Source organism: Sander lucioperca, chromosome 19, assembly GCF_008315115.2.
Source record: "Sander lucioperca isolate FBNREF2018 chromosome 19, SLUC_FBN_1.2, whole genome shotgun sequence".
Taxonomy (NCBI): domain Eukaryota; kingdom Metazoa; phylum Chordata; class Actinopteri; order Perciformes; family Percidae; genus Sander; species Sander lucioperca.
In genome coordinates, this window is record NC_050191.1 from 4,312,593 (window position 1) to 4,338,702 (window position 26,110).

A 26,110-nucleotide genomic window follows, 5' to 3' on the forward strand; every position below is an offset into this window, starting at 1 on the left:
CATGACTTCTTTATCTCAGAGGCCGCTGCTCTGAGGCCTCTGTTTACAAGATAATGTTTAATATCCAGTTTAATTCTTCCTTACTGTGGTCCCAACAGCATAATACTGATGTAAACAATAAAATAACACCTGCCTGTTATAACCCTGCAGATTGTCATGTCCTGGAAGGCCTTCTTTGCCTTTCTACCCCGCAGGCTATACGGTTTTAGAACATCATTGGTTCCCATTGATCTGCCTAAATGAAGGGAGGCCAGCACACGACCCAACAGAGACTATCATGTCAGCACAATATCTAATTCCATCTACATAGACCTAAAAATAGACCTGTTGGAAATTCTCAGGATAAGATGTGATCGATGCTGTAGTGACCTTGTCCATTTTAGGCTTGAAAAATTAACTTGTGTCCAAATAGTAAGGCATCATTTTCTGATGCTTAACAGCCAATGTAAGAGCTACATTTTTTAAGTTGTGGGCATTACGAATGACCCGTTTGAAGAATTTGTGATTTCCCTCAAAGCGCATTGTCCAAACATCTGAAAGGGGACCAAATGCTTTGATCAGGGTAATGCTCAATGTAGTGGTGTTTTGGCCCTAATCTAAAATCTGGGAATGTCGTTTGCAACAAGTCTCTATATTCTGACACTTTGCAGTCAAGGAAATGTACCGACTCTTCAGTGTGCTTTGTTGCGACAGCCAACTCAACAATGGCTTTTAGGAGCAGCAGAATGTTCCATGCAATGTCTCCTTCAGGGACTTTATGGCCAATGATAAGTGGGAGCAGCCTGAGTAGGGCCCAGTTTTCATGGTCATTGCCACCTATGGTCCCTTTGGTAGAAAAGCCATGAGGCTGGTAAGTTCTGTCATGAAAAGCATATTCAAAGGTTTTCATGGCATGGTTCAGTGTTTCTGTGGTGAAATATTTCTTAGAAATCATGTCTGAAATGCAGAGGGATAACTCAACAGGAACAATGCCTTCCAAAAGGTCATGGAGGATGTCAGAGGGGTACCCATGAACAACATGAAAGTGCTCCAGACCGTCAGTCAATACACACCCTCCTTTCACACCCAACCCCACAGTGGGATCCTGCTTTACCTCCTGCACCTGCTGGTTGTGAGTGTCTATAGTGCGGGGTTCAAAAGCACCTGTATTTACCTCCTTGGCTTGCATATCGCCTCTCGTCGCCATACAGAACCTGCAGAATCTGTCCACCATAAAGCTTTCGAAGAATCCTGCCAGAGAATGAGCAGCCAGGTTATCAGTAGACACATATAAAACCGTACCTTTGACACATTCTTCCAACTTCTAAACATATACACCATGTTGCTCCAAAGAAGCCAGATCGTGAATGAGAGGGCGGGGAATTTTAGCGTAGCCAAATTCTTTTACATCAGAGGATTTACACAAAACAGCAAGCTGAATGGAGTGGACTGTGGATCTGTATTTTGATGGCACATTAGCTATCACCCAATAGACTGCATTCATTTTGAGTTTCTTTCTAGATGTTCCTAAAGGATTGGACACTTCAAAATCATCTGTATAAAGTCCAACAGCGATTTTGAATTTCTCCCCTTTAAGGAGGTCATTGTCATTACAGTATGAGCCATCGCTGTATGAAATGTACTCATGTTGCACATGCTTTTGGACGGGAAGAGCTTTGTCCAAAATATCTGCCCTATTCAACATCTTCTGTAGCATTGGATGCAAAGGAACATATACAGCACTAGATTTTTTTCCTCTTTCAATAATGTACTCCACTGGTTTAACCTCTGTGAAGTTTTTATTCACATATGCTGCTTTCCTTTTTGTTGTTGATAAGTGGCCATCCTTGCCACAGAATTTCATGATCACATTTCTCTTTGCGGCAGCCCTGACTAACTTCCACAACTGAATCATCTACATCTGTATGTTGTTTCAGAATGTCCTTGAGTGCATTATGCTGCAGTGGCTGGGATAGTTCACACATCTGTAACAGCTGTTGTATGACTTCTTTTACCGTACTTTCTGGAATGTGTAGGACCGTTTGCATCTTTAAAAAAAGAGCTGCTAGGTTGTGCTCCAGCTGTTTCTCTAGATCATTAAGATCTTCATTGGTCTTCTGATTCAGGGGTGTCATTTGGAGGCTCATGTTCTTCTTGGGCTATTTCATTAGTTACACTACTAGAGACTATTTATGGCCTGAACATCCTCCAGTTGTGTGTTCTGTGCTTCTTACTTCTGTGTGCATTAAATGTAGAATACACATCTGTGTGAAAGTTACAGCCATTATATGGACACTGGACTCTGTGATTTACCCTTAAATGTGTACTGCTTCTGTGCAGGATGCAGAAAAATCACATGACTGACAGTGAAAGGTTACTTGGGCAGTTTAACTCAGTTGTGCACCCTGGGTTTTCTGGTGAATCTTTGCTAAGTGGACCTTAAGTGCATTAATGGAGTTGAATGTGCACACACATTCTTGGTGTAAGCAGGGAAATGGGACAGTTCTACCATAGTTTCCGTGTTTTAACCGATAATGTTTTGAAAGGTAACCCCTTTTCTCAGACATAAACTCGCAATACTTACACTTCCACAGCATCCTCACACCACAAGGATCTGTAAAAATAGAAAACAAGAAAAAGTTAAAAAGTTGTCTGTGTTACAGAGAAAACCGGCATGTAAACAAGCGTGTGTGTGTGAGAGTGAGTGAGAGGAAAAAAGAGAGCGGCCAAGGACGGGTCGAGTGGATCAGTGCACTGCAAGCAGCTCGCGGTGTCTACAACGTAAACATCTCCACAGCACCTGCTACACTCCTTTGCCCCCGACCGCAGTTGAATCACTTTTCTATTGCATAAAATGACGATTATATAAATGATGCAGTCGAGCAAACTCGCCGGTATGTGAGCCGTCCTCAGACTGTTAACACTAAGCTAACTTTAACATTCAGCTGACACTTTTTTGAGTAGCAACTGTTAGCAATAAGCATGTATTAACACCATGCAGAGGTTCAAACAGTAACATTAGACAGAAAAAAAAAGCTGCGTCAACAAATTATCTGCAAGCTTTTGGGTATTCCCACAAAGATAACTAGGCTACAATAGTTATTTTACATACTAACCATTCCACTTGGAGTAAGGTTGCTTCCTGGTAAGGGTACCATCTGCTGCCGATGCCTGTGCTCGTCCCACCAAGTGTAGAGCCCCTTGGACGCACGTTACAAGACGCTGGTCTTGTCACGTAACCAGGCAGGTTTTTGAATTAGCCCCCTCCCCTTTCTTATGAAAGTAAACATACCAACCATAAACCTGATTAGGGCAATGAATCTTTCAGCTAAATTGTACAAACAACTAATGTTGTTTAGTAATGATAGCAGGTTTTTACTAAACATAAAAGAATAAGTAATGATCACTAGTAAGTTTAATTAGAAACAAAATCTGGGTTTACAGTGTAGATATGAAAGGGGAGAAAGAGGGGGAAGACATGCAGGAAATTGCCGCAGGTTGATTCGAACCCTGGACCTCTGCAACGAGGAATAAACCTCTATATATGGGCGCATGATCTACCAACTGAGCAACCCAGGTGCACTTAAGGCCTTACTTTTAGATGCAAGTCTCTTAAGCCTTTTGGCCCTTTTTGAACAAAAAATTCCAGGTACCTAGGGGCTATAAGAACTAAACAAGGAAGGTACCTATTATGTATTTCTTTTGCATGCATCTGCCATGAAGATTAGTCAAATAAGTCGCTTACTCTGTACATAACGCTATACACAAGTTGTATCTGATTTTTGTGTTTGACCAAACTCCTTCCTAATAGTTCGCGGCCATTAGAAAATACTGCCCCCAAAGTAGAAACTTTTTGTGGTAGAAGGAACTATGGCAGAGGAACTACATTTAGACCCTGGTTCTTAAAAAATAATTCCTGGATTTCTAAAAGAGTTTCTGCTGTTGAGTTGTTGTCCTCTTTATCTCTCAGTTGTTGACCAGTTTGTTTTGGTAGGCAGACTTAAGTTAAAAAGTGTTTCTTTCAAGGTTGACAGGAAGACAACACAAGGGTTAACTAAGAAATAGAAGAATAAGTTCATATATTACATCCTTGCCCCTATAACATACACATCAGTCTGCCAGAAATTCAGAAGAAGAGGAAGAAGAAACACCTCCTTCCCTCTCTACCCCCGTAGAAGAACGCCCTCCCCCCGTTTGAAATAACCGTCGCTTCCCGCTCGATCCGTTTTGGCCTGTGCTTCTTCGGTGCAACTTCGTCGTGTAAGGTAAGCGAGTATTTTCAGTGTTGATGTAACGTAAACTTTTCTGTGTCCATGTCCCTGTTACTAGTTTAGCACCATTTACTGAAAGAATTACCATGGCTTAGTTGCTACGTTGAGACTAGCGTTAGCCGTGGTAATTCTGTGGTTGGCATGTAGCAGCGGCTATCGCGACAACATCTAACTAGTTTAAAGTCCGTGTAAAGTCAAAATAAATATGTGTTTTGAGTTTGTCAGACTAAAGAAGAAAGTGTTATTAACCACCCAGCCAAATTTGAATGATTACAAATAACGATAAGTTTATGAAATTAGGTGTCAAAATGGTTGAAATGCTTTTTACACATTGTTGAGAAATACATTTGACCTATTTAATCTGTTTAGAAGAAAATGACTGATTTCACTTTACACGGTCTTTAAATTCTATTTTTCATAACCTGTGCTGTACTTATCTCATTTTTATAATACCGGTAATAATACGATAAGTACAGTGCAGCTAGTGGCGACTTCGTGCCGCGTTAGCCGCGGCTACAGAGCTACGAGGCAACACAATAGTTGAGTTATGTTTACCAGCTGCGCCGTGCTTATCATATTATACAGTGCTCTACTGGCTGAAGTAGTGAGAGTTAAAGAAGCGGGTCAAGTCTTCAAATTGTTGCTAACTTCTATATTGCTATGTTTTCTCCAGGTCATTTTGAATGGACAGCTTTGTCGCTGATAAGCTAACTGAGTGGCAGCTGTCTGAGCTGAGAGAATTTTAGAGGTGAGCATTTTACTCTTACTACCCTGACATCATCTCTCTGTACCTAAACATTTTTCTTTAATAGGGCTTAAATGTGTCGGTGCAAGATTTTGTGAAAGTCACAACTTCTTCGACAGTGGGGTATGCATATTTTATATAACCCTTATAGTTAAAAGATACTTGTGCCTTGTCTTTAAGCTTTTATGCATAAGAATGGGCCAAATATTCACCTTTGCATTAATGTCATTACACTTGTTAATGAAAGAAAAGATGGACAGTATAGACATTACACACAAAATGGGTAATGCTGCAAAAGAACCACATTAGTTAACTAGCAAATTGGGCCACGTTTAAAGCCACAGCATTCCCTTAAAAGTGATTATTTGTTAGCTTGATAATCAAAGAGTGTCTGGTGAGTGGTTCACAATTGACCCTTTGCTAAGCCACGCCCGAAAACCGCCACAGGCCAATTGTGGCTTAGCAACCGTAACTAGGCGCGGGAGGTCTGTCAAGCTTTCGAGCGAGGGAAACACCGTACGCCGAAGCGTTGGGCAAATCCGATACCCGGTATCCTAAAAGTTTGGACGGGGTGGTGGAATTTTTCCCTTCCCGAAACCTAAAACCCAAGGGGAGAAAGGCCCGGGCTTGGCTCAAGCAGTGTGGGAGGCCTCATTCACAACTAGCTAAATGTCGACAGTATTAACAAAAACACATACGTTTGCTCCAAGGCAAGAACACGCTAATGTTAGCTCAGCACAGTATTGCTTGGAAATAATGACGGTTCTTTGTTCATAATGCATATATTTAAATGTAAAATAAAGACAATTCCGGTGCAAAACGAAACTAGGGGTTAAATAACAGATGTGTACCCACTCTGTCGCTCTCTGGAACATGTTTTCAAGCTAGCGCGGACCGCTGATTAGCTTACAACGCTAGTATTCGGGGCACAGGGAAAGTAAAAACAAATCGCTATTTATACCACTAAAAAGGCTCAAAATATCACCACACTTCAACGGTAGCATAATGAGGGTCCCTAAATGTTAACCGAAGCATTGAGAACTTTGTAAGTGTACAGACAGTTTATTAAAAAGATAGATTATAAAGACAGTCGCATTCTCGTATACAGGCGGCTGCTGTCTTGGGAGCTACTGTCTTTCTGCCCCGAATACTAGCGTTGTAAGCTAATCAGCGGTCTGCGCTAGCTTGTTTCAAGCTCCAAACACATTTGATTAGCATGAAAACATGTCCCAGAGAGCGATCAAGTGGGTACACATCTGTTATTAACCCATCCTTAAGATGATTAAAGGCAAGACGGAGGCTCACTGACATACTTTAAAATATATTTCAGCATTTGTTAATCGCTAAAAATATAAGCAGGAGAATTTTATCATTGCAAAGTGTTCAAGCTAATGTCTTGTGTTTATTCCACAAGATTTATGGATAAGATGTTTGATTTATAATTATTATAATTATTAGATTATTTTCAAATGTCACTTACCCTGCTGTGCATGAACAGAGCTCCTCAATTTGTGTGTTTCCCATTTGAATGGTCAGCGTATGAGGCGGCTCACATTATTGCATGACCTATAGGATTTAGCTTCAATTTTGATGAAATTATTCTCTCATCGGTTGCATATTATGTCGTGGATATATCCCTCGAATGCATACTGCAGTCCCTTTTGTCTTGCTCTCTCAGATATTTCACCTGTTCGCCAAAAATTACTAATTATCTCCTTGGGAATGTCTGACACCGGTGCCTACATACTGTAATGGACGTGCCAGGCACGAAAGCTTGACAGGCATAGCAACAGTAGCTAAGGAGGGCGGGGCTTAGCGAAGGGTCAATTGTCTCGACTTATTAACAATACTCATGTTGTCTTGTTTTCTGTCTTTCAAATGAAGACATAGATGAGGAGGCATTTCTTCTCTTAGATGAGGACACTATCAAAAATTTTGTCCCCAAAGTTGGCCCCAGGCTTAAATTCCTGAGGCTCTTCAGAGAATTTGTAAGTTATCTCCACTAGAGCGCTAAGGGCTTTCATCACCGCTGATCAACAGGCAGATGGCGTATACATGCTTTAAGTGCAAAAGGCTAATCCCTGGTGATATCAAGTCTCTCTTATCACATTTACGCACAGTACACAATGTAAATAGTTCAACAACATATTTTCAGTGTTGTGAAAGCAGTTGTAACAGAACATTTTCCTTCATTCGTTCTTATAGAAGGCACCTACATAGGGAACACAAAGAGAACCAGGCTCTGGCCCAGCCTGCCAATGTATTGCATCAGCCTGCTAATGTTTTTAATGTTGATGAAGATGATAATCAAGACCAAGTTGAAGGTGTACAAGCAGAGCAGTTAGACGATGATTGGGATGAATTGGAGCAAGAGGGAATTACAGACAGAGTAGCCCTTTTTCTAGCTCATCTAAGATCCAGGTCTTCCCAGACATTTACTAACATAAACTATGTGGTTAAACACACCTCAAGTTTAATTGGTGACATTGTGAACAGACTAAAAACCAAGACAATGTCACTGTTTAGTCAGTTAGGTCATGATCAGAGCCCACAGGTAGAAGAGCTCCAGCAGGAGTTTTCAGATGCAGCCGAGCCTTTCAAAGGACTGGAGACAGACTACAAACAGATAAAGTATTTCACAAACTCGGGAAACTTCATTCAGCCAGTTGAGGAGGTTTTACCAAGCGTCTCTTATGTTTAGCAGAGGGATTCAGTCACTGGCAGTGTCCGACAAGTTGCTGTGGCTGATAGCGATCAGCGTATTCTGCTCAAGCCTCTTCTAGTCAAGATACTGGAACTTCCTGGCATTTTACAGGCAATGATAAAATGGCAAAGGAAAAAGAGGGATGTTCTTCAGGATGTGTTTGACGGAAAATTTTTTAAATCACATCCACTCTTTTCGAAAGAGGTGTCTGTGCCATTGTTGTTGTACAATGATGATTGTGAAACCTTTAATCCTCTTGGGTCCAAGACTGTAGTTCACAAGTTAGGATTTATATATTTCATCCTGAAGAGTTTGCCACCAGATCTCCTGTCCAATTTACAGTCACACTTCCTGCTAGCAGTTTATAAATCGGACGACGCAAAGACCTACGGCATTGATGCAGTGTTGTGCCCAATCGTGGATGAATTAAAGTGTCTCGAGAAGGATGGCATCACTGTTAACAACCGTGACTTTCAAGGAGTAGTGAAATTCACAGTTGTCCAGGTAGTCGGGGACAATTTGGGTTTAAATGCTGTTCTTGGGTATAGTGAGAGTTTCAGTGGAAATCATGTGTGTCGGCTGTGTAGAATACACAGAGATGTCTTGAGAGTACAGACACAGGAAGATCTTGCCCTTTTGCGTGATGCCAATACTCACAGGGCAGATTTGGAGACAGACAACCCCTCTAAGACAGGCCTTAAAAGGGACAGTGTCCTAAACAGCCTGTCTTTCTACCACGTGACAGACAATGTAGCTGTGGATGTAATGCATGACATTCTGGAAGGGGTAGGGGCATACGAAGTCAAGCTTGTGTTAAAATCATTAATTGAGCAAAAGCACATGTCACTAGATAAGTTTAACTACCGCATTACAAGCTTTGATTATGGCTTTTCTGATGTGGGAAACAAGCAATCGTTAATAAGCAAGAGTGATCTCAAGAATATTGACAGCCCTCTGCGACAGTCTGCAGCTCAGATGTGGTGCCTACTTCGTTTACAGCCTTTAATGTTAGGTGACGTGATCCCCACTGATAGCAAGGAATGGGAGCTTCTCCTACTTTTACTCATGTCCATGGAGATAATCTTCTCACCATCTGTTACTCTTGCAGCAACACGCTACCTGAGCAAAATCATTGAAGACCACCACTCTCTTTTCTTGGAACTTTATCCTCATTTACATCTGCGGCCAAAACATAATTTCATGCTGCAGGTGTTTCAAAAACTCTGACCTTTGATACACCTGTGGTCAATGCGTTTTGAAGACAAACATGGGTTCTTCAAACGTGTCAGTCATGTTACCTGCAACTTCCCAAACATCTGTAAAACAATGGCATATAGACACCAGATTATGCAGTGCTACAGTTTCATGTGTGGGTCTTTGTTAAGTCACAACACAGAAATTGGTCCAGGATACACATTTCTAGCCAACCTCGAAGGCTATAAAGAGATCCAAAGTGGTCTGATAGGGCTCCCACTTTTCAGAGAGCTGTACGTACCGGCCAAGGTCACGGTTAAGGGTACCACTTATAGATCAGGCATGATGGTGTTTATGTCCTATGACAAAGATGGGGACCCTCAGTTTGGGCTTATAAAAAACATTTTGGTTCTGGAGCAAATGGGCAGGTCGAGAATAAAGCTTGTTGTGCAGAGGTGGGAAACACTGGGGTTTGAAAAACATCTTTTTGCGTACAGTGTGTTCCCCACTAAGGATTTGTTAGCTATTGATGTGGAAGAGCTACTTGATCATCACCCATTACATGCAGTCAAGTCATACAGAGAACATGATGACACATCTCTCTGTGCTACAGACGTTTTTAGACTGCAGTTAAGCATGTGAACAGCCACTGCCATTATTTACACTGCTTTGTTGATGTGAGAACACACCAACCAAATTAAGTTAGTCTTAAGTAATTCTGCCTCAGTGGAAGATGATCAGTATCACCCCAATCACTCAATTATTGACATAAATATTTGGACAACTTGGAGGGGACACTACTTGGACTACTGAGATTGGATAAATTGGACTGTAAGTAAAAGTGGGATTGTTTGTTTGTTTTTTTGTTTTTTATAACTAAAAACTATACACAACCCTATGACACTCACCTTGATCTATGATGCACTGGTCACTTAAGACAAGAGTGTCCTGCTGATAAAGTAATATTTTTTTACTTTGTGCCTGTACACAGATAGCCAAACCCATTGAATCTTAAGCTCAAAATATTATTTATATATTTTCTTTTCTGCAGAAGGGTTCTAATGTTCCGCCAGCTGCTGCGTCACCTCAACCAACAACTTCTAATGAATCCAGAAGCCATGATGTTGACCCCATATTCCCCCTGGAAGAGTCTGAGGCAGATCAGGTGTTGATGTTAGAAGCAGTTCCCCCACTTGTGTTTTTTTTTGGCACTCACAGTTAGGCCTGTAGCGTAGACGTCAAAATTACGTCAATGTCATATTGGAGACCAAAACATTGTAGAATGGAGGACGAAACAGCAACCTCCTCACAGAATTCCCAACAAAGTCCTGCAAAAAGTCCCAATAAAAGAAAAAGTCCTAAAAAAACAGCTCGCCCTAAATCATCGAAGGTATGGGAATACTTCAAATGTAGTCCCAAACGTAAAGGTGTCGTTATTTGCGCTCTTTGCCAAATGGAGTTGGCATACCACACCAACACAACAGCAATGTGGGAGCATCTGAAACAGAGGCACCCCATTGTCACTCGTGAAGGAGACAATAAGAAGTACTAACGTTGGCTAAATTAATTTCATGTTTGTGTACTGTGTTGTGTAGCTTGAGCTCTGCGCACTTAAGTGGTGCTAGCTAACTATCTTAGCTCTCTGTGCAGTTTGTTCGTGCTAGGTTAGTAGCTAACGTTAACGTTAGCTAGCTACTGGCGCCTAGACAGCTGTGTTTAGCTAACGTTAGTTATCATCTAATGTTGGCTTGAATGGTAGCTAGCTTACGGCTGCAGAACACAGCTATCTATAGTAGCTAACGTTAGCTAACGTGAACGTTAGCTACTAACCTAGCACGAACAAACTGCACAGAGAGCTAAGATGCGTTGGTTAGCCTAGTACCACCAAAGTGCACAGCTGCTAGATCTAGCTAACGGTAGCAAGCAGATTGCAGTAGCTTTTAACGTTATCTGTCTAACGTTAGCTAACTCACGAGTCACGACTTAATGTTAGTGTTAACTCATGCTGTGGTCGTTTACGAGTCAAATACATAACATTAGACTAACGTTAGCCAGCTTATAGTATCATGATTCAGTTTGTTAGTTCACCAATGTCAACTAACGGAGCCAAGCAATGTCCAGGTTTCATGTTGGGACTGTTATATTGTGTTAAACACACTCAGGAATGTCTGTACTGTGCATTGCACAGTTGTTTTTTGCACTACAACTTTTTAATTTTTTGAACAAGAGAGTTATGTTGGTACTGTAAAAGAGTAAACAGACTGGCCTTTCATTTTGTATAACAGTAAAATTATTTTATTTATTTTATTTTGTGTAAAGCAGAAGATGTTTTGCTGCGCAAAACTGTTGTTTAATAAAGTATATTATTAAGAATTTTTTTGGTATTTATTTGAGATACATTATGGTTTTTATTAATTGAGCAACAGAACAATAATCATTATATTAATCGTCCAATTAGTCATTAGATTAGTCGACTAATCGATAAAATAATCGCCCAATTAATCGGTTAATAAATAATCGTTTACCCCCAGCCCTACTCACAGTATCTAATTGTTCTGGGGAAAGGAAAATATGTGCCCTTACTACAGATCAAGTAGAAGTTGATGGATGGAATGAAGCACTAATACATTATTAATACATACATTACATACATTACAAGTCTTTTTAGTACTTGTTCCCCTTTTCCTTTTGCTAATATTTGACTATGAAACTTCAGGTCAGGATATCAAATATTCACGTTTAGATTTGTGACTTTGTCCAAAATTGGTATGCCAGGGTTAAATTGGTAAATTGCAATGAATCTTCAACAACTATTCTTGTCATTTATTTTAGGATTTCCGACAGGTTCTTTCTGCAGTGTCCAGTGGCAGAGAAATAATGAAGAACCTTCAAGACACTGGAGTCATCAATAGAAAACAAAGGATCACTCTGACCCAAATTCTGGTGTCTTTCTTGATTGAGAGGTTTGGAGAGAGGTATGTTAAATATGGGATACATCTGGTATAACTTAAAGAGGCCCTACTATGCTCATTTCAGGGGCTTTTAGTATGGTATTGGACCTCAGTGGAGCGCATATGAAAGTTTACATCAACAAAAAACTCTTACTATTGCATACAAGCTGGCTGTGTATTCCTCCATTCTGGCTCTTTACTACTTTGCTCAGATCTAGTGCTTCGCCCCTCCCCTTCGGCTACTGCCTCCGCTGCATGCAGCAGCCCAGGGGGAGGTGGGAGAGATGCTTCTGCTCACATTCAAGGAAGTTGTCACACCCAGTAAATGAAAAGTACAGAAATTGGCTTGTTTACTTTTAAAATGTCAACTTCATCCATACAACAGTACGACTTGAACCCGGAAACTGACCCAGACAACAAAACACACAGCCTGAAACTGAGTCTTAGCAGGTTCTCTGGAATAAGTATCCAACATTTTAAACATATTTATAAGTCTGAAAAACTGGAAAAGCACAATAGGTCCCCTTTAAAGCTAGGCAACAGACTTTTTTGTGTTCAGGTTCTCTGTCGATGCTTGCAAAAGTATTAGGTTGAGTATTTGAAATTCAATGTCTCTGATATTTTCAGATTGTCTTACTTCTGGAAATATTTAAATATCTGGAAATTTAAATGTATAGGCTGTACATCACTTGTTTATTTACTGAACGTTTTTTTTTACATTTACAGGCCATCCACAAACATAAAAGAGGCCCTGGCGCTATCATTGGTGCAGACATTCCCGACCCCGAATGATGGATCAGACAGTGGCTATGTGAGTTTAATTATCTTGGTTCATATGGAAATTGATGCTGATTTAAAACTTTAAAACTTTTTTTTTTTTACGAAGATATGAATGCACTTAATAAGCAATGGTGTCTAATAAGATGAAGGGGTCATACAAGACATAATATATTGTATGTGTACATGTATCATTTTCTTTAATATTGCTTTTAACCCTTGTTTCTCTTAATTGTTCCTTATCTGTACCTGAGGTGTGTTATCTCTACTGCAAAACTTTGTAAAAGATTAAAAATGTCCCTCTTGGATAAGGAAAGTTCTATCTTTTTTTTTCTTCCAGGAAATATGGTACACAAAAGCCAGGAAGGTAATGAAGGATGGAGGAGTGATCCACTACCCAGCCACGGGCTTCCTCGAAGAAAGACTACGGAACGTTAGAAAGAGGTCAAACCGTGGGTCTACCCAACAAATTTCTCTCTTTCTCTCTCTCTCTCTCTCTCTCTCTCTATAATGATCGGACACAAATCAAATGAAACTTCTTCGTGTCATTATTTTGCGGCGTATATTGCGAGTCAGACTCAGATTTAGAAGCTAGTACATGAAATAAACAAAGTCAGAACACACACACAGGTAGATTATCAGAGTTTAGTCTGTGAATCCACCTGGATAGTCTCAGAGACATTTCAGGTCTGTGGAGGTTTGATCGATTTGAGTATCTGATTGGCAGCTGGAGCATAACGTGGGGCTCCGGTTTCCCAAAAGTTGAATCTGGCTCAACTTCTCTCGTGGGATGCCGGCAGCGTTTTTTTGTGGCAACCCCGGCTGCCGGCGCGGAAATGCACGACCCCCACTGAAATTAATTGAAAAATGTCGCCGGCGTCCGGCTTCCCTGTCCCTGTCTGAACGTGCGCTAAAGGAAGAAAACTCATAAACTTATTTGTAATCTCTTATTTGTTTCTCTGGAGAATCAACCGTTCCAGAAGAAAGGGCCCTCCAACAGAAGGAATGGCTGAAACACAATTCAGAGCCTTTCACCCAAGTGCAGTCCTACATGAAGGACACAGTGTTATGCAGAGCCAACTGGATCTGGGCTAATAGCTCCAAGGACATACTGGAAATCCTCACAGAGTACCCTCATCTCACCAGTCCGGGCATGGTATGGTTCCACTGGAACATATAGTAGCAATACCTTATTTACATTTTGTATCAAAGGAGCGGATATCACATTTTTTCCTTTGTTTCCTGTGTTTTTTTAGATTGCTCAGGACTTCCAGGTGCTGCATGGTGAGGCTGCACCTAAATTATTTGAGACCTGGCTCCCTGAATATGCTGAAAAGGTCCTATACTTGGCCAAGCAGGACAATAAACTCCCTTCACTTACTGTTGAGGACATGACACTGGGTAAGGGGACCTGGGATTCCTTTCCTTTTGGTCACATTTGTCTGTATGTTGAGACACAAATATCTGTTCATTCACATATTTCTATACAGTCATTATATTTTCTACACACATACTGATACCTAGAATATTGTTAACCTACAGATGCCAAAGGGGAACTAGCTCTAACACTGCTACCCACCATGGTGCCACAGGCCGTCTACAGGGTTGGGAGGAAGACTATCCGGCACTCCACTGAAGAGTCCCGGACAGCGTTCATACACCAAATGCCTGTAAGTACAATGGACCAGTTTCTCAGCACCACTCTGAGAGAGAATATTCTTAATTCTAACTATACTGTACAGGTGAAAGAAGGCAATCCAAGTGACATGTTTCATGTGAAAGCTAAAGGGTGAATCCTGATTTTAAAAAAACAACTCCAAGGTTCCTCACAGTTGTATTTCAGTTTTGGGCGATGCTATCCAAGGTAGCAATCTGACTAGAAAGTGAAGTTAAAGATGTTAAGTTTTATTACTCAGTGGTTCTCAACCCACATTTTCTTGTATACATTCATGACCCACTCAAAATGAACACACCAATTAAGAACCACAGCTCATTTGGCGTCCTTGTACAGTATCAGCATTATAACACAAACTGGTAGTCTATTATCTTGCTTACAATTCACCTACACAATATTCACTTTCTTTTATCAATCTTTCTGTCTCTGTCTTTAGGTTGGAACAAATATGGTGGAATACCTCCAGCAATCGAAGCCATTCCCCTCTGTCCTGACACTGGGAGATCCCCAGCAATGTGCCTCTCAGGCATTTGTGATATTAGCTGGTCAGGCACTCCCTCAGAGCACACTGCTTGGAGCAGTTGACGTGTGCTTCAAGGCATTTTATGTTCTTGATATCAACTACCCCAAGCAGTGTGCCCCCGCATGGGAGTTTCTGCAGCAAGTTGTGTATCAGATTGAGGGATCTGAATTAAAACCAGTCAAATTTTTTAAGCCTGCCTTACTTAATTGCAGAACTGTTTAATTGTGTTAAGCTGCAGTAAATGACACAACCAATGTTTGAAGACTTTAAGCATTAAGACCAGTCCAGTTATTGAATGTTGTCGAATGTTTAAGAGAGAATGTTTGAGAGTTGTTTATTGTTCTATTTTTTCTTACTAATATTGTTATTATAGTGTGACCTAAAATAAATAGGAAAATAAATAGGTCCAAGTGTGTTTTTTTATATAGATTTTAATTTAATTTAATGCAATAAAAAATGTTAAAGTGCTTAAAGTGTGTTAATATAATGTAAAACAAAGTTTTATTTTCTGAAATAAGGCATAGTAACCCAAGTTAGATTATTTTTGACCCAACTCCTGGGTTAAAAAGGGACCAACTAATTTCTGGGTTATTTCAACCCAGAAAATGGGGTTGTTTTTTTGACCCAGAAGTTGGGTTATTTTAACCAAACATTTGGATCAGGTATTTAACCCAGAAGTTGGGTTATATTAACTACACTGTTGGGTTATTTTAACCCAACATTTGGGTCAAAAAGAATAACCCAATTTTCTGGGTTGAAATAACCCAGAAATTAGTTGGTCCCTTTTTAACCCAGGAGTTGGGTCAAAAATAACCCAGGAGTTTTTAGTGTGTATGAATAGCAGCGAAACCTCTCCTGGCCAGAGAGTGGCCTAATTAGCATATGAATAACAGCCTGTCTGGCTGGCTTGAATTTTCTCACTTAGGTATTGGCTGAAACCACTACTTTTAAACAAGAAAAATCACTCGTAATTGGTTGGCAGATCACTGCCATTGTATTGTTATGCATTTAAGGAGATGATGGATGAGCTGCTCATGATCTTAAGGAAGCTCCTTAAGAGCATGAGCAGTCACTTCCCTCTGCTCCAGACGATGACATGTTGCTGTCGCCCTGCTCGACAGTCACCGAGCTGCATGAGTTCAACATGAGTCTCGGTCAACAAAATGGTAATTAAGTAGCCATAGTCCTGCCCTACCCTGCCCTAAGATTAACACCATATAATTGCATAAATTCAAATATCATTATAACTGAACTGACTTCTCTTACAAAATGAGATTGCACAAGCTCTCCACTTTATTCCACATGTGTAATTTGTATTTCTATGTTTTACAGCAACTTTTCCTGACAACTCTTGGAGGTTCGACCGGAGGTACTGCCAGCCGTTGCGTGCTACTGCATGTGGCAACCAATGACGTTCTAAAACCGTATATATATGAAGTGGCAGGCTGAGCTTGAGTTACAATAGATAGGTAGAAAGGCAAAGAAGGCCTTCCAGGACCTGACAATCTGCATTATAACAGGCAGGTGTTATTTTATTGTTTACATCCGTATTATGCTTAGCTTGGCTGATAAGAGGTTTTAATTTGACTTGTAACTTTGCTTCATTTTGACTTCTACTCTAGCGGCCTCCCAGAAAAACTTCCCCACGATGACTGCAGCAGACACAGAGGACCCAACAGTGCTTCCCCCCCCCGCCCCCCTCACAATATCCAACAGCCCAGTTTCAAGGGTGGACTCATTCAAGTTTCATTCAAGCTATTGGCCATCTTCTATACTGCTGTCATCCTCCTGCCTTGTCCCCTCTGGCAGGCGCTACAGATCCCTGCACACAAAAACAACCAGACACAAGAACAGCTTCTTTCCCACTGCCATCACTCTCCTGAACTGCTGATAAGTGGGGTCATCCCCTCTTTGGCCATTCATCTACACATTACATACTTTATCATTCCAATATGCATCTTGCACACTACATTTCCACTATTACTTTACTCTACTCCATGTGTACTTGAATTGATATTATATTTGTATAATTGTATTATTGTATTTTGTGTTATGTGCCTATATGTATATTGTTGTCTCTATTGTACAGTATATGTCTATATGGCCAATAAAACTGATTCTGATTATTATATATATTTTTAAATTTTTGGTACCATGGTTGTTAAAGTTTTTTAAAGGTTAGGAAATGTAAAAAAAGAACGTTAGGGGAATGTTCCCCAAAGGTTATAACGTTAGGTTACAACGTTAGGGGAACATTCTCTAAACGTTCGATGTAACCAAAAACTAACGTTCCCAGAACGTTAAACCGACTTTCCATTTCAACCAAAACCTAACCAAACCTAACCTTCAGAGAACGTTCCCGCAACCAAAAATTGTTAGCTGGGGTATCGCTTCCAGCAGCTGTAAAAACAATCAATAAAGACAATCAGTACTGTGCGATGCACTGCGTATGGACACAACACATCTATTAATGCACCTGAAAAATAGTCACATTGACCAAAAACGGATCTAATCTAATTAAGTCTTACCCTCTTTCTTCTCGCTCGACTCCGAGATGAACTCTTCACAGCTTGCGTACTGTCTCGTCTTACAGGCAGTTGGAAAACAATTAAATGAGAGTGGTATGAATAAAAAAAAAAAAAAGTATGTCACAGTAAAATTAAACAAAGAAGGAGAAAACAGGTAAAGTTACTTACACACAGTGGCGTCATTGTCAGCATCATATAAATCTGGATTTGCTCCGAGCAAATAAGAGGTCACGGTCTCGTAATGAGGCGAGATTAGTCTCTGTGAACAAAATGTACGGTTAAGATTGGTATACATCTATTAACGTATCTATTTCCTTATACAGCAGAATGAAAGCATATTCTTTAAATCTTACCCTTGCTCCAGTTCGTAGCGCCTACAATTTGTCTCTGAGTTGTGAAGACGGCATACTGCTTCCTGTAAATTACAAGACCAAAAAAATACACTTTTATAAAGCAACTCACCCGCTTAGCTCTGCCTAAATGAATCGCGCTGAAAGCAGCCAGGCACACAGCTGTGCTGCTCGCGTTTAAACTTGCGTGTATGGTGGGGTTTAAAACATTACTGCCAAAGTCTAAGTAGCCTGTTTAACATCCAAAGACAGTCATTGTACTTGTCAAGAGGTACTAAACAGTACAGACTAGCTCACCGTTTCATTAATAATAATATACTTATGTTGGCTTTACCTTTTCTGTGGGCGCATCTTACTCCAAGCAAGTGAAGGCGGAGGGGAGGGGGGAGAAGAGGATAGCAGATTAACCAGCAGGGTGCACACAGCGCACAGACTGGTGTGGAGGTGAATTACAGTGAGCTGTTTGAGACGGGAGACCAAAAATAAATAGGGGTCAATAATAAAATGACACGTCGACTATAAAAATAGCCGTCGACTTGGATTACGGACCAGTTTATACTTTTTGGTGTTTTTCATTTGAGCGTTTTAATGGAATACTGGGAAAGTTTAATAACAACAATAGGACAATTGAAGTCCAGATTATAAGGCCATTTCAGCAGAGCCAACAGCTTCATATGCCATAGACATGTGAATATGGTGCTGAATTTGCCAGTATTTTAAGAAGACAAATGGTTGGGACTTTGTCATGCAATGACACAGCTGAAATGCTTTATGTGAAGCACAGTGTTGTGGTGTCAGCAGAAAGACTTCTCTTAGAAAACTGTACAGTGGTGCCTCTGTCTCCATTCCACCAGACAATCTTGGATGAGCAAGACCAAAGAAAAGGTCACTGTAGTCATGCCACTATGCACAGTGGATGAGCTCTAGGAGACTGTGATGTTGTTTGCATGGAATGCACATTTTACCTTTGTGGCAAAGCCTGATTAAAACTAAAATTGTTGAAATAAATTGTTTTGTGTATTTTTTACATAACATTGGCCATTGCTAATGACATACACAGCAATTAATCTAGCATACTTTCATTAAATAAATCAATTCAAGCTAAAATGTAAGAGTCTATAATTAGGCTATACTGAGCCTGATCTATTTATACCAGAGATTTTCTTAAAATGAAGTTAACTCCTTTTAGAAAAACCTGGGGTAAAACTTCCCCTGCTGCTACCCTGCTGCAGAGGTAAGTCAAGCCTCCTCCTAATTTGACATTTACCTTTTTGTCACTGGAGGTTAAGCCTCTCAGGACAACCTGCCTTACACCGCCTCAGGAAATCCTGTCCTATACACATGTCTACATCTCTATACACAGACATATCAACGTACACAAGCATCTAAGACTTGTCTACCTGAATATGGAGTGTGTTTCTATAGTCAGCTGTGTACAGCCGTAGTGCGGGAATTAGCTGATACTCACCTCAGGGGCCGAACGATGTCCGGTTTGAAGAAACTCCTGGTCTCTTGGTCTTTGATCCGCTCGTTCCAAGAAATGAAGTGCACACCAGAGCTTTTCCTTGGGTTCTTACGTGATTTTTATTCAACAACCAGTGGGTAATTGATTGTAACAGCCAAACAATGAGAAATATAAAATCAAGAGTCCGGGGAGCAGACTTTTTCCTTAAGTCGTCTACATACCCTTATTTCTGGGCTTATTATGATGAAAAAGGTGTTTACATTTGGTTGTTTGACTTCATAAAGTCTCAGTTACTCAGAATTTGCCTACCGTTGTCTAAATTTCTTAATATTAAATTTAGGATTTTGCTTACATTGACTGTTAGTGAAACTCAGCCTCTGTTGAGCTCTTACAGCTACCAGTCCACTTACAACTCAAGTGTGGGAGTTTAAACGTACAATATGTAACTTTCTGCCGCTAGGGGTCTCTCAACCAAAACAATGGATTGTAAACACAGACGTTTGATGACGTTGGGAAGTTGCGTGGAATTATGTGAGTTTTTATTGCTAAAAACTATCGTCGACTAGAATGCATCTGTTCACGGACGAGTTTACCCATTCAAGTTTATTCACGTTATGTTTAGTAAGTAAGTATTCATGTCATGCTAATAAAATAGCTGCAGTTTCCCCAACATAATTACGTTTTTCTTGATTCAATCTGTATTGGTAGCTAGCTGACCAGTTATCTAGTGAGCCAGCAAGCTACATTAGCGGCTAACGTTAGTAGGTTTTAGCTGCTGGCTAATGATTGTCAATTGCCGCTGGCTAATGATAGTTCGATTGCCGTTGTCAGCAGCAGCAGAACATCTCCCAGCTGCCCGATCTCCCCCTTCACTTTTCTGTAACCTTAACTATTCGTTTTGGTGCTTAACCCACCTTTTGTTGGGTTAATTTAGCTAGCTAACTGTAAAGACTAAACGCGAAGGGGGGGGGGGGCTACACTGGTAGCTAACATTATGGATGGCTGATGTTGTGACTAGGATGCCTGGGTTTGCTATTCTCTGTTTCCTGACGCTTCATTAAACTGCCGTTAGCATTGTAAGCACCCGGCACCGGCTGGGGCTAACGGTAACTAGCTATTGCTACATGTCCCGGCTGTGTTGTCAGCTATCATCCCGAATGAAGTCTCTTTGTGCCAGGGGAGTGAGGCAGACAGAGCGGGGTGTGCTAGCTGGCTAAATTAGCATTAGATTAATCGTCTATCTATACAGCTTACGTTAACGTTACTAGTGAACTTATTCGTGGGTTAGCGCAGTGCTGCTTTTATCCATGGTCAAAACAATCATACTACTAATAACTTTATAAGCGTGTTGAATGATGTTGTAACCCTATAATGTTATCCACCAAGCATTAGCTAGCATTAACGTTAGCTACCTGTCAACCAGAACATACATTGTAGTAACATTAAGATGGATTAATATTGATATGTATCAATAAATAAGGTTTCTGCTGTATTACTGTGTTGCAAAGTGGCATGTAATTAATCACAAAATGATGCCTTTTTGCAGAAAAAGCAGTGTTACCAGTATTTCTTTCTGTGACATTGTATGATTTACAATTACTCTTGAACGTAGCATCTGGGTGCCCGTGTTTTGACGGAAGTTACGAGTAACTAGATGGTGAAAGGTTATATGACTAAATGAAATGTGACGTGTCTGAAAATAAAAGATTTCTCTGGGTTTGCCATTTGGTGGAAACATTTGGGATAGTGTAACTACACAACTTAAAAAATAAATAACATAGGTATGGTCGTTTTTAGACATTTTAATGCAGAAAAGTTACATATTGTACCTTTAAGGAGTGGCAGTGGGTCCTATCAACAATCAATGCTTCACCAAATTATTGCAAAGTGAAATTCCACTCTTACAACTCATGGATACTTAAACCATAATGACCTTATTTAGATTTTCATCGCCTAGGTGAGAAGTGTAGCCCTGATGTTTTCCCAGTGAAAAAATAGCAGAGCCTTCTGCGGCTTCTTCATTTTTTCTGCCAGCGAGCTCTAACCCAGTAAGCACACATACGTCGCCGCGACGTATTGGCGATGTAATCAAAATACATCGGGGATACGTAGTATTTTGGTAGTTTGCTCACTGGCACGACGTCCCCGCAACGTCGCTGCGCTACGTTTCAACGACATATAGCCGCTCTCTCCGCGACATATACATATATACATCGTTCTAACGTATGCCATACGTCGTAGAGATGCAGGCAATATACATCGTTCTAACGTATGCCATACGACGTAGAGATGCAGGCAATATACATCGTTCTAACGTATGCCATACATCGTAGAGATGTAGGCTTATATACGTCGTTCTAACGTATGCAATACATCGTAGAGATGTAGGCTTATATACATCGTTCTAACGTATGCAATACATCGTAGAGATGTAGGCTTATATACGTCGTTCTAACGTATGCAATACATTGTAGAGATGCAGGCTTATATACATCGTTCTAACATCTGCTATACATCTTACAGATGTGGTCATCTTCCTGTTATACATAGTACAGATGTCAGGCTCTACATCCACCAGATATCATTTATACAGTCTGCAGATGTCAGGCGCTATATAACGTATATGTTATCCTAACATACCTTTACTCTTTAAATGTTGATAAAATAAATTACAAATTACTTACCTTAGTACACCGAGAATATTTTAGATAGGGGGCCTAATTAACATTTTACTGCTATAACTACTACTACTTTATAATAAACTATAGCTACAGTCCAATAATACCAGTCTAATCTGTAGAAATCATAGTCTAGAAGATGACAAACAATTATTAACCGTCGGCGCCTGGAGGACCGGGTTCCTCATTACTGCTGCTGTAATAAAATCGTTCGATTCGAATCATTATCATACTATTTATTTTGTTTTATCTAGTCTTCTCAGTTTTCTATAGAGGTAAAATGGTATAGAATGGTTTCTGCACAGCAAGTGAATAAGAGACTGGTTTAACTTAGTGAAATATATATATTTAAAAAATTTTATAATTCTGGATTCGCTTCTAGTGAATGTTAAAAATGTTAAAAACGTAACGTTTTAACCAAGGACCCTTTCAGTGTTCGGGCTGGTAAGTTGATATACCCCGAAACAAATTATCCGCTGAAATATAGACGTTTCTTTCGCCATACAAAGTCTATGTGAAAAGTCTTTCTGGGCCATGGGGTGCAGTACCACCATTATCCACTAAGCCCATGGTGGCTTTTAGACTCGGCGCTCTTCCTGGAGGCTTGGCCAGACCACATCAAGATGTTGGGTCTGGGAACTCTCCGTTGACAGGGCTCAATCCGAGGGGCGAGATAAACGGTTGTCTTTCAAACTCCCTCTGCATGCAATAGGATAGCGCTACAACCAGGCTGATCCTGCAAGAGATCATAAAGTAGTATTCACTCAGTTAAATTGCAGAAATCTACCACAAACATTCATAAAAAACAACTGTTCAATATATATATATATATATATATATATATATACACACACACACACACACCCACAAAAACGTCTCCGGTAAGTAAAAACCTTAACCATCATTTAATGGCCTATCAAAAGACTACAACATTTTTTGTGAAATCAGAGTTCTTTCTTACTGTGCATGCATTTTTTTTTCTTCCATATTTAGCTTTGTGTTCCCCCATGTCCACACCAAGGCCCAGTATTGACAGCTAGAAACTTTGTATTATGAAATAAGACATCCAAGGGATGCATATAATTCTCCCAGTCTCTGCGTGAAGTAATGTAAACAAAAAATAAGTATACGCAAATTACACACCTCTCCAAGTATGATGAGAATGTCATTTTTCTCCCTGAACAGGATCGGCAACAGCAGGATTGCAGCTCTGAAATCAATCCCTGAAAAATAAGTAAAAAAATAAAAGAAAGTGTATTAGGTGAATGTACAGTGTATTTTGGTTGGTTAGGCCTTATCTTGTCTGAAGACAAATAGAAAAGAAATTAAGCTTAAATGGCTCCACAACACTAGGGGTGACCACGGCTGATCAGTGAGTCACTTACCAGGGACATCTTCGGTGAGGGCAGCCTCTCTTTCCTCCAAAGCCAGATCTGCAAGCGGAGATTTCCTTTGAGTCAGTCTAAACACTGTGGGTACTAGGATCTTAAAGCCATCTTAAAATCTTCGGCAGATATTCATTCTGCAACACAGCACAAACAACAAACAGGAAACATGTCACAACATTATCATAGGATTTTAAAATTAAATTTCAAAGAGAGCCTTTAGTAATTTAATATGAACTCCAACACAAATATAAGGAAATAAAACATGTAGACAAACCCTGCATGGACTCTTACAATAAAACAATAGTCTTAAAATGTATGGCAAATTAACCATACTGTAACAATACTGTTACAGTAAAAGTCCTGCAGTGTAAATGTTACTTAAGCAAAAGTCTGTAAGTATTATCAGGATAATGTAGTTAAACATTAAAACATGTTAGAAAGTGTAAAGGATCTCCGTCAACTTCATTATCTAACGTACAATACAGAAAAGAAAAACAGCAATGTTAACCACCACTGTGGTAACAGCATAATGTAACGTTACACATTTAAAAAGCACATTATGCAATCACGCTTCTCTATCATCCTCCGTTTGGTCCGGACCTAATATCCATATAAAAACACAAAGTAGGGTGCCCAGACAGCTCAGTTGGTAGAGCGGGCGCCCATATATATAGAGGTTTACTCCTCGACGCAGCGGCCGTGGGTTTGACTCCGACGTGCGGCCCTTTGCTGCATGTCATTTCCTTTCATGTCTTCAGCTGTCCTGTCTATTGAAGGCCTAAAATGAAAAAAAAAAAAATAATCTTTAAAAAAAAAAAAAAAGTATTTAGGCGTACCTCATTAGAGACGCTGGAAAAGTCTCTCTCTCTCTCTCTCTCTCTCTCACACACACACACACACACACACACACACACACTATATTAATATAACGTAACGTTAGGCCTATCTTACTTTTTTATTAATGATAATAATCGGGTTATTTTGAAAACAGCAGCTAGCTAGCTAACGTTAAATGTTAAGCTTAGCTAGCTACTCGAAAGGGAGGTTAACCGTTGGTTAACCGTTGGTCGGTTCTGTCAGTTAACGTTAACGTGACTGGTGTTGTAACTTGACGTTAGTCTTTCTAGGTTAATTAACGTTAACATTACGTGGTTTTACGAAAATGTTCTAAGACAGTTTGACGACAAAATAAAGAATAAATCATCATTTCAAACCCTCACTGGCTACCGATAGTCACATTTCACCCAAATGGCTTTGCTTTACCATTAACATATATTTAAGAACAAAAGACTTTTAGGCGGCAAAGACGCTTTTTATCGTTCTCCTCTGACGCAGTCCAGCTAACGTTTTATAGCTAGCGTTAACGTAAGTCAGAAGAAAAGACTTTTCGGCGGCAAAAACGCATTTTTCTCCTCTGACGCAGTAGTTTTATAGCTAACGTTAATGTTAGCTAGCTATCTCGATGGTCAACTGTAGCTAAGTACCGTTAGCTAGCTAAGTACCATGTCGTAACATGTAGAATGGCAATATGGGACATAATACTGCTAATGTTTTAACTAACTAACCTCCATCCATCCATCCATCTTCGTCCGCTTATCCGGTCTCGGGTCGCGGGGGTAGCAGCTCCAGCAGGGGACCCCAAACTTCCCTTTCCCGAGCCACATTAACCAGCTCCGACTGGGGGATCCCAAGGCGTTCCCAAGCCAGGTTAGAGATATAATCCCTCCACCTAGTCCTGGGTCTTCCCCGAGGCCTCCTCCCAGCTGGACGTGCCTGGAACACCTCCCTAGGGAGGTGCCCAGGGGGCATCCTTACCAGATGCCCGAACCACCTCAACTGGCTCCTTTCGACACGAAGGAGCAGCGGCTCTACTCCGAGCTCCTCACGGATGACTGAGCTTCTCACCCTATCTCTAAGGGAGACGCCAGCCACCCTCCTGAGGAAACCCATTTCGGCCGCTTGTACCCTAACTAACCTGTTAACGTTAATAATGGCAATCATCAATGTCGAGTGTAGCTAGCTAATGTTGACAGAGTATGAACTTGGCTAGTGCTAACGGTAAAGTTAACTTCCAACTTTGAATATTAACACCACAAACAGATTAAAAATGCACATAATTTACCTTTGAATTTACTTCGCTCCTCTTCAGTGACCTTTATTCCAAAACGAAGTAAGCCCGTGATTAAATCCTCCGTTGCTAAATGTCCAAGCGCCATCCTCCCGACTTTGATCGACACTGACGGAGACTGACAGTTGGATCACTGTCGATTCACTCATGTATCCTTCCGCGCTGAAGTATTTATGCTTCCGCCGAGTCGAGCTCTCGTTAGCATGTAGCTAGATCCTTTCAATAGAACACAATTTAAAGCGTTAACAATTATTTGTCTGTTTCATTCTAATATAAATAGGGTAAAGGGTTTGAAAATTAAATTCAATAGGCTACTGTTTGTGAATATAAATATAAATTATTACATAGGCCTACTCCTCATTAACATGATTAAAAATGATTCAAAGGGACACTTCACCAAAAAAACATTCTGATTTATTTTGCCATTGTCTACTACTTGAAGACATATGGCTACTCAAAGATAATTTACACAAGTTCAGATTATTATAGAAAATAGCACACTAACACATTAAAAGTTGCTGGGCAGAATTCACTGTCCATCACATCAACAGTGTGTGTAGTAAAGATGTCCAGACGCTCATTAAACGATGCTTTCAAATGACCCGTGAACAACTGAGGAACTTTTAATACATCGTTCCGACATAGTTAATACGTCACTGCGATGTATAGATTGCGATCATAATAAGACGTCCAGACGCTCAATAAACGACGCTTCATTATGACCCGCGAACAACTGAGGAACTTTTAATACATC

General features: G+C 40.3%; 3 long non-coding RNA genes across 3 annotated transcripts; 1 reads left to right on the top strand and 2 right to left on the bottom strand.

Annotated features, from left to right (window-relative positions):
• The first annotated feature begins 4,756 nt into the window (after window positions 1–4,756).
• Window positions 4,757–12,725, top strand: LOC118493800. Its single transcript, XR_004895816.1, has 2 exons — window positions 4,757–4,998; window positions 12,571–12,725. It is a non-coding gene; the product is annotated as an uncharacterized LOC118493800 (long non-coding RNA).
• LOC118493798 lies at window positions 6,510–26,110 on the bottom strand. Its single transcript, XR_004895814.1, has 3 exons — window positions 26,099–26,110; window positions 19,380–19,384; window positions 6,510–6,734 (listed from the first exon to the last, which is right to left on the bottom strand). It is a non-coding gene; the product is annotated as an uncharacterized LOC118493798 (long non-coding RNA).
• On the bottom strand, window positions 22,526–23,288 carry LOC116067395. The gene is made up of 3 exons (XR_004109196.1): window positions 23,226–23,288; window positions 22,984–23,063; window positions 22,526–22,576 (listed from the first exon to the last, which is right to left on the bottom strand). It is a non-coding gene; the product is annotated as an uncharacterized LOC116067395 (long non-coding RNA).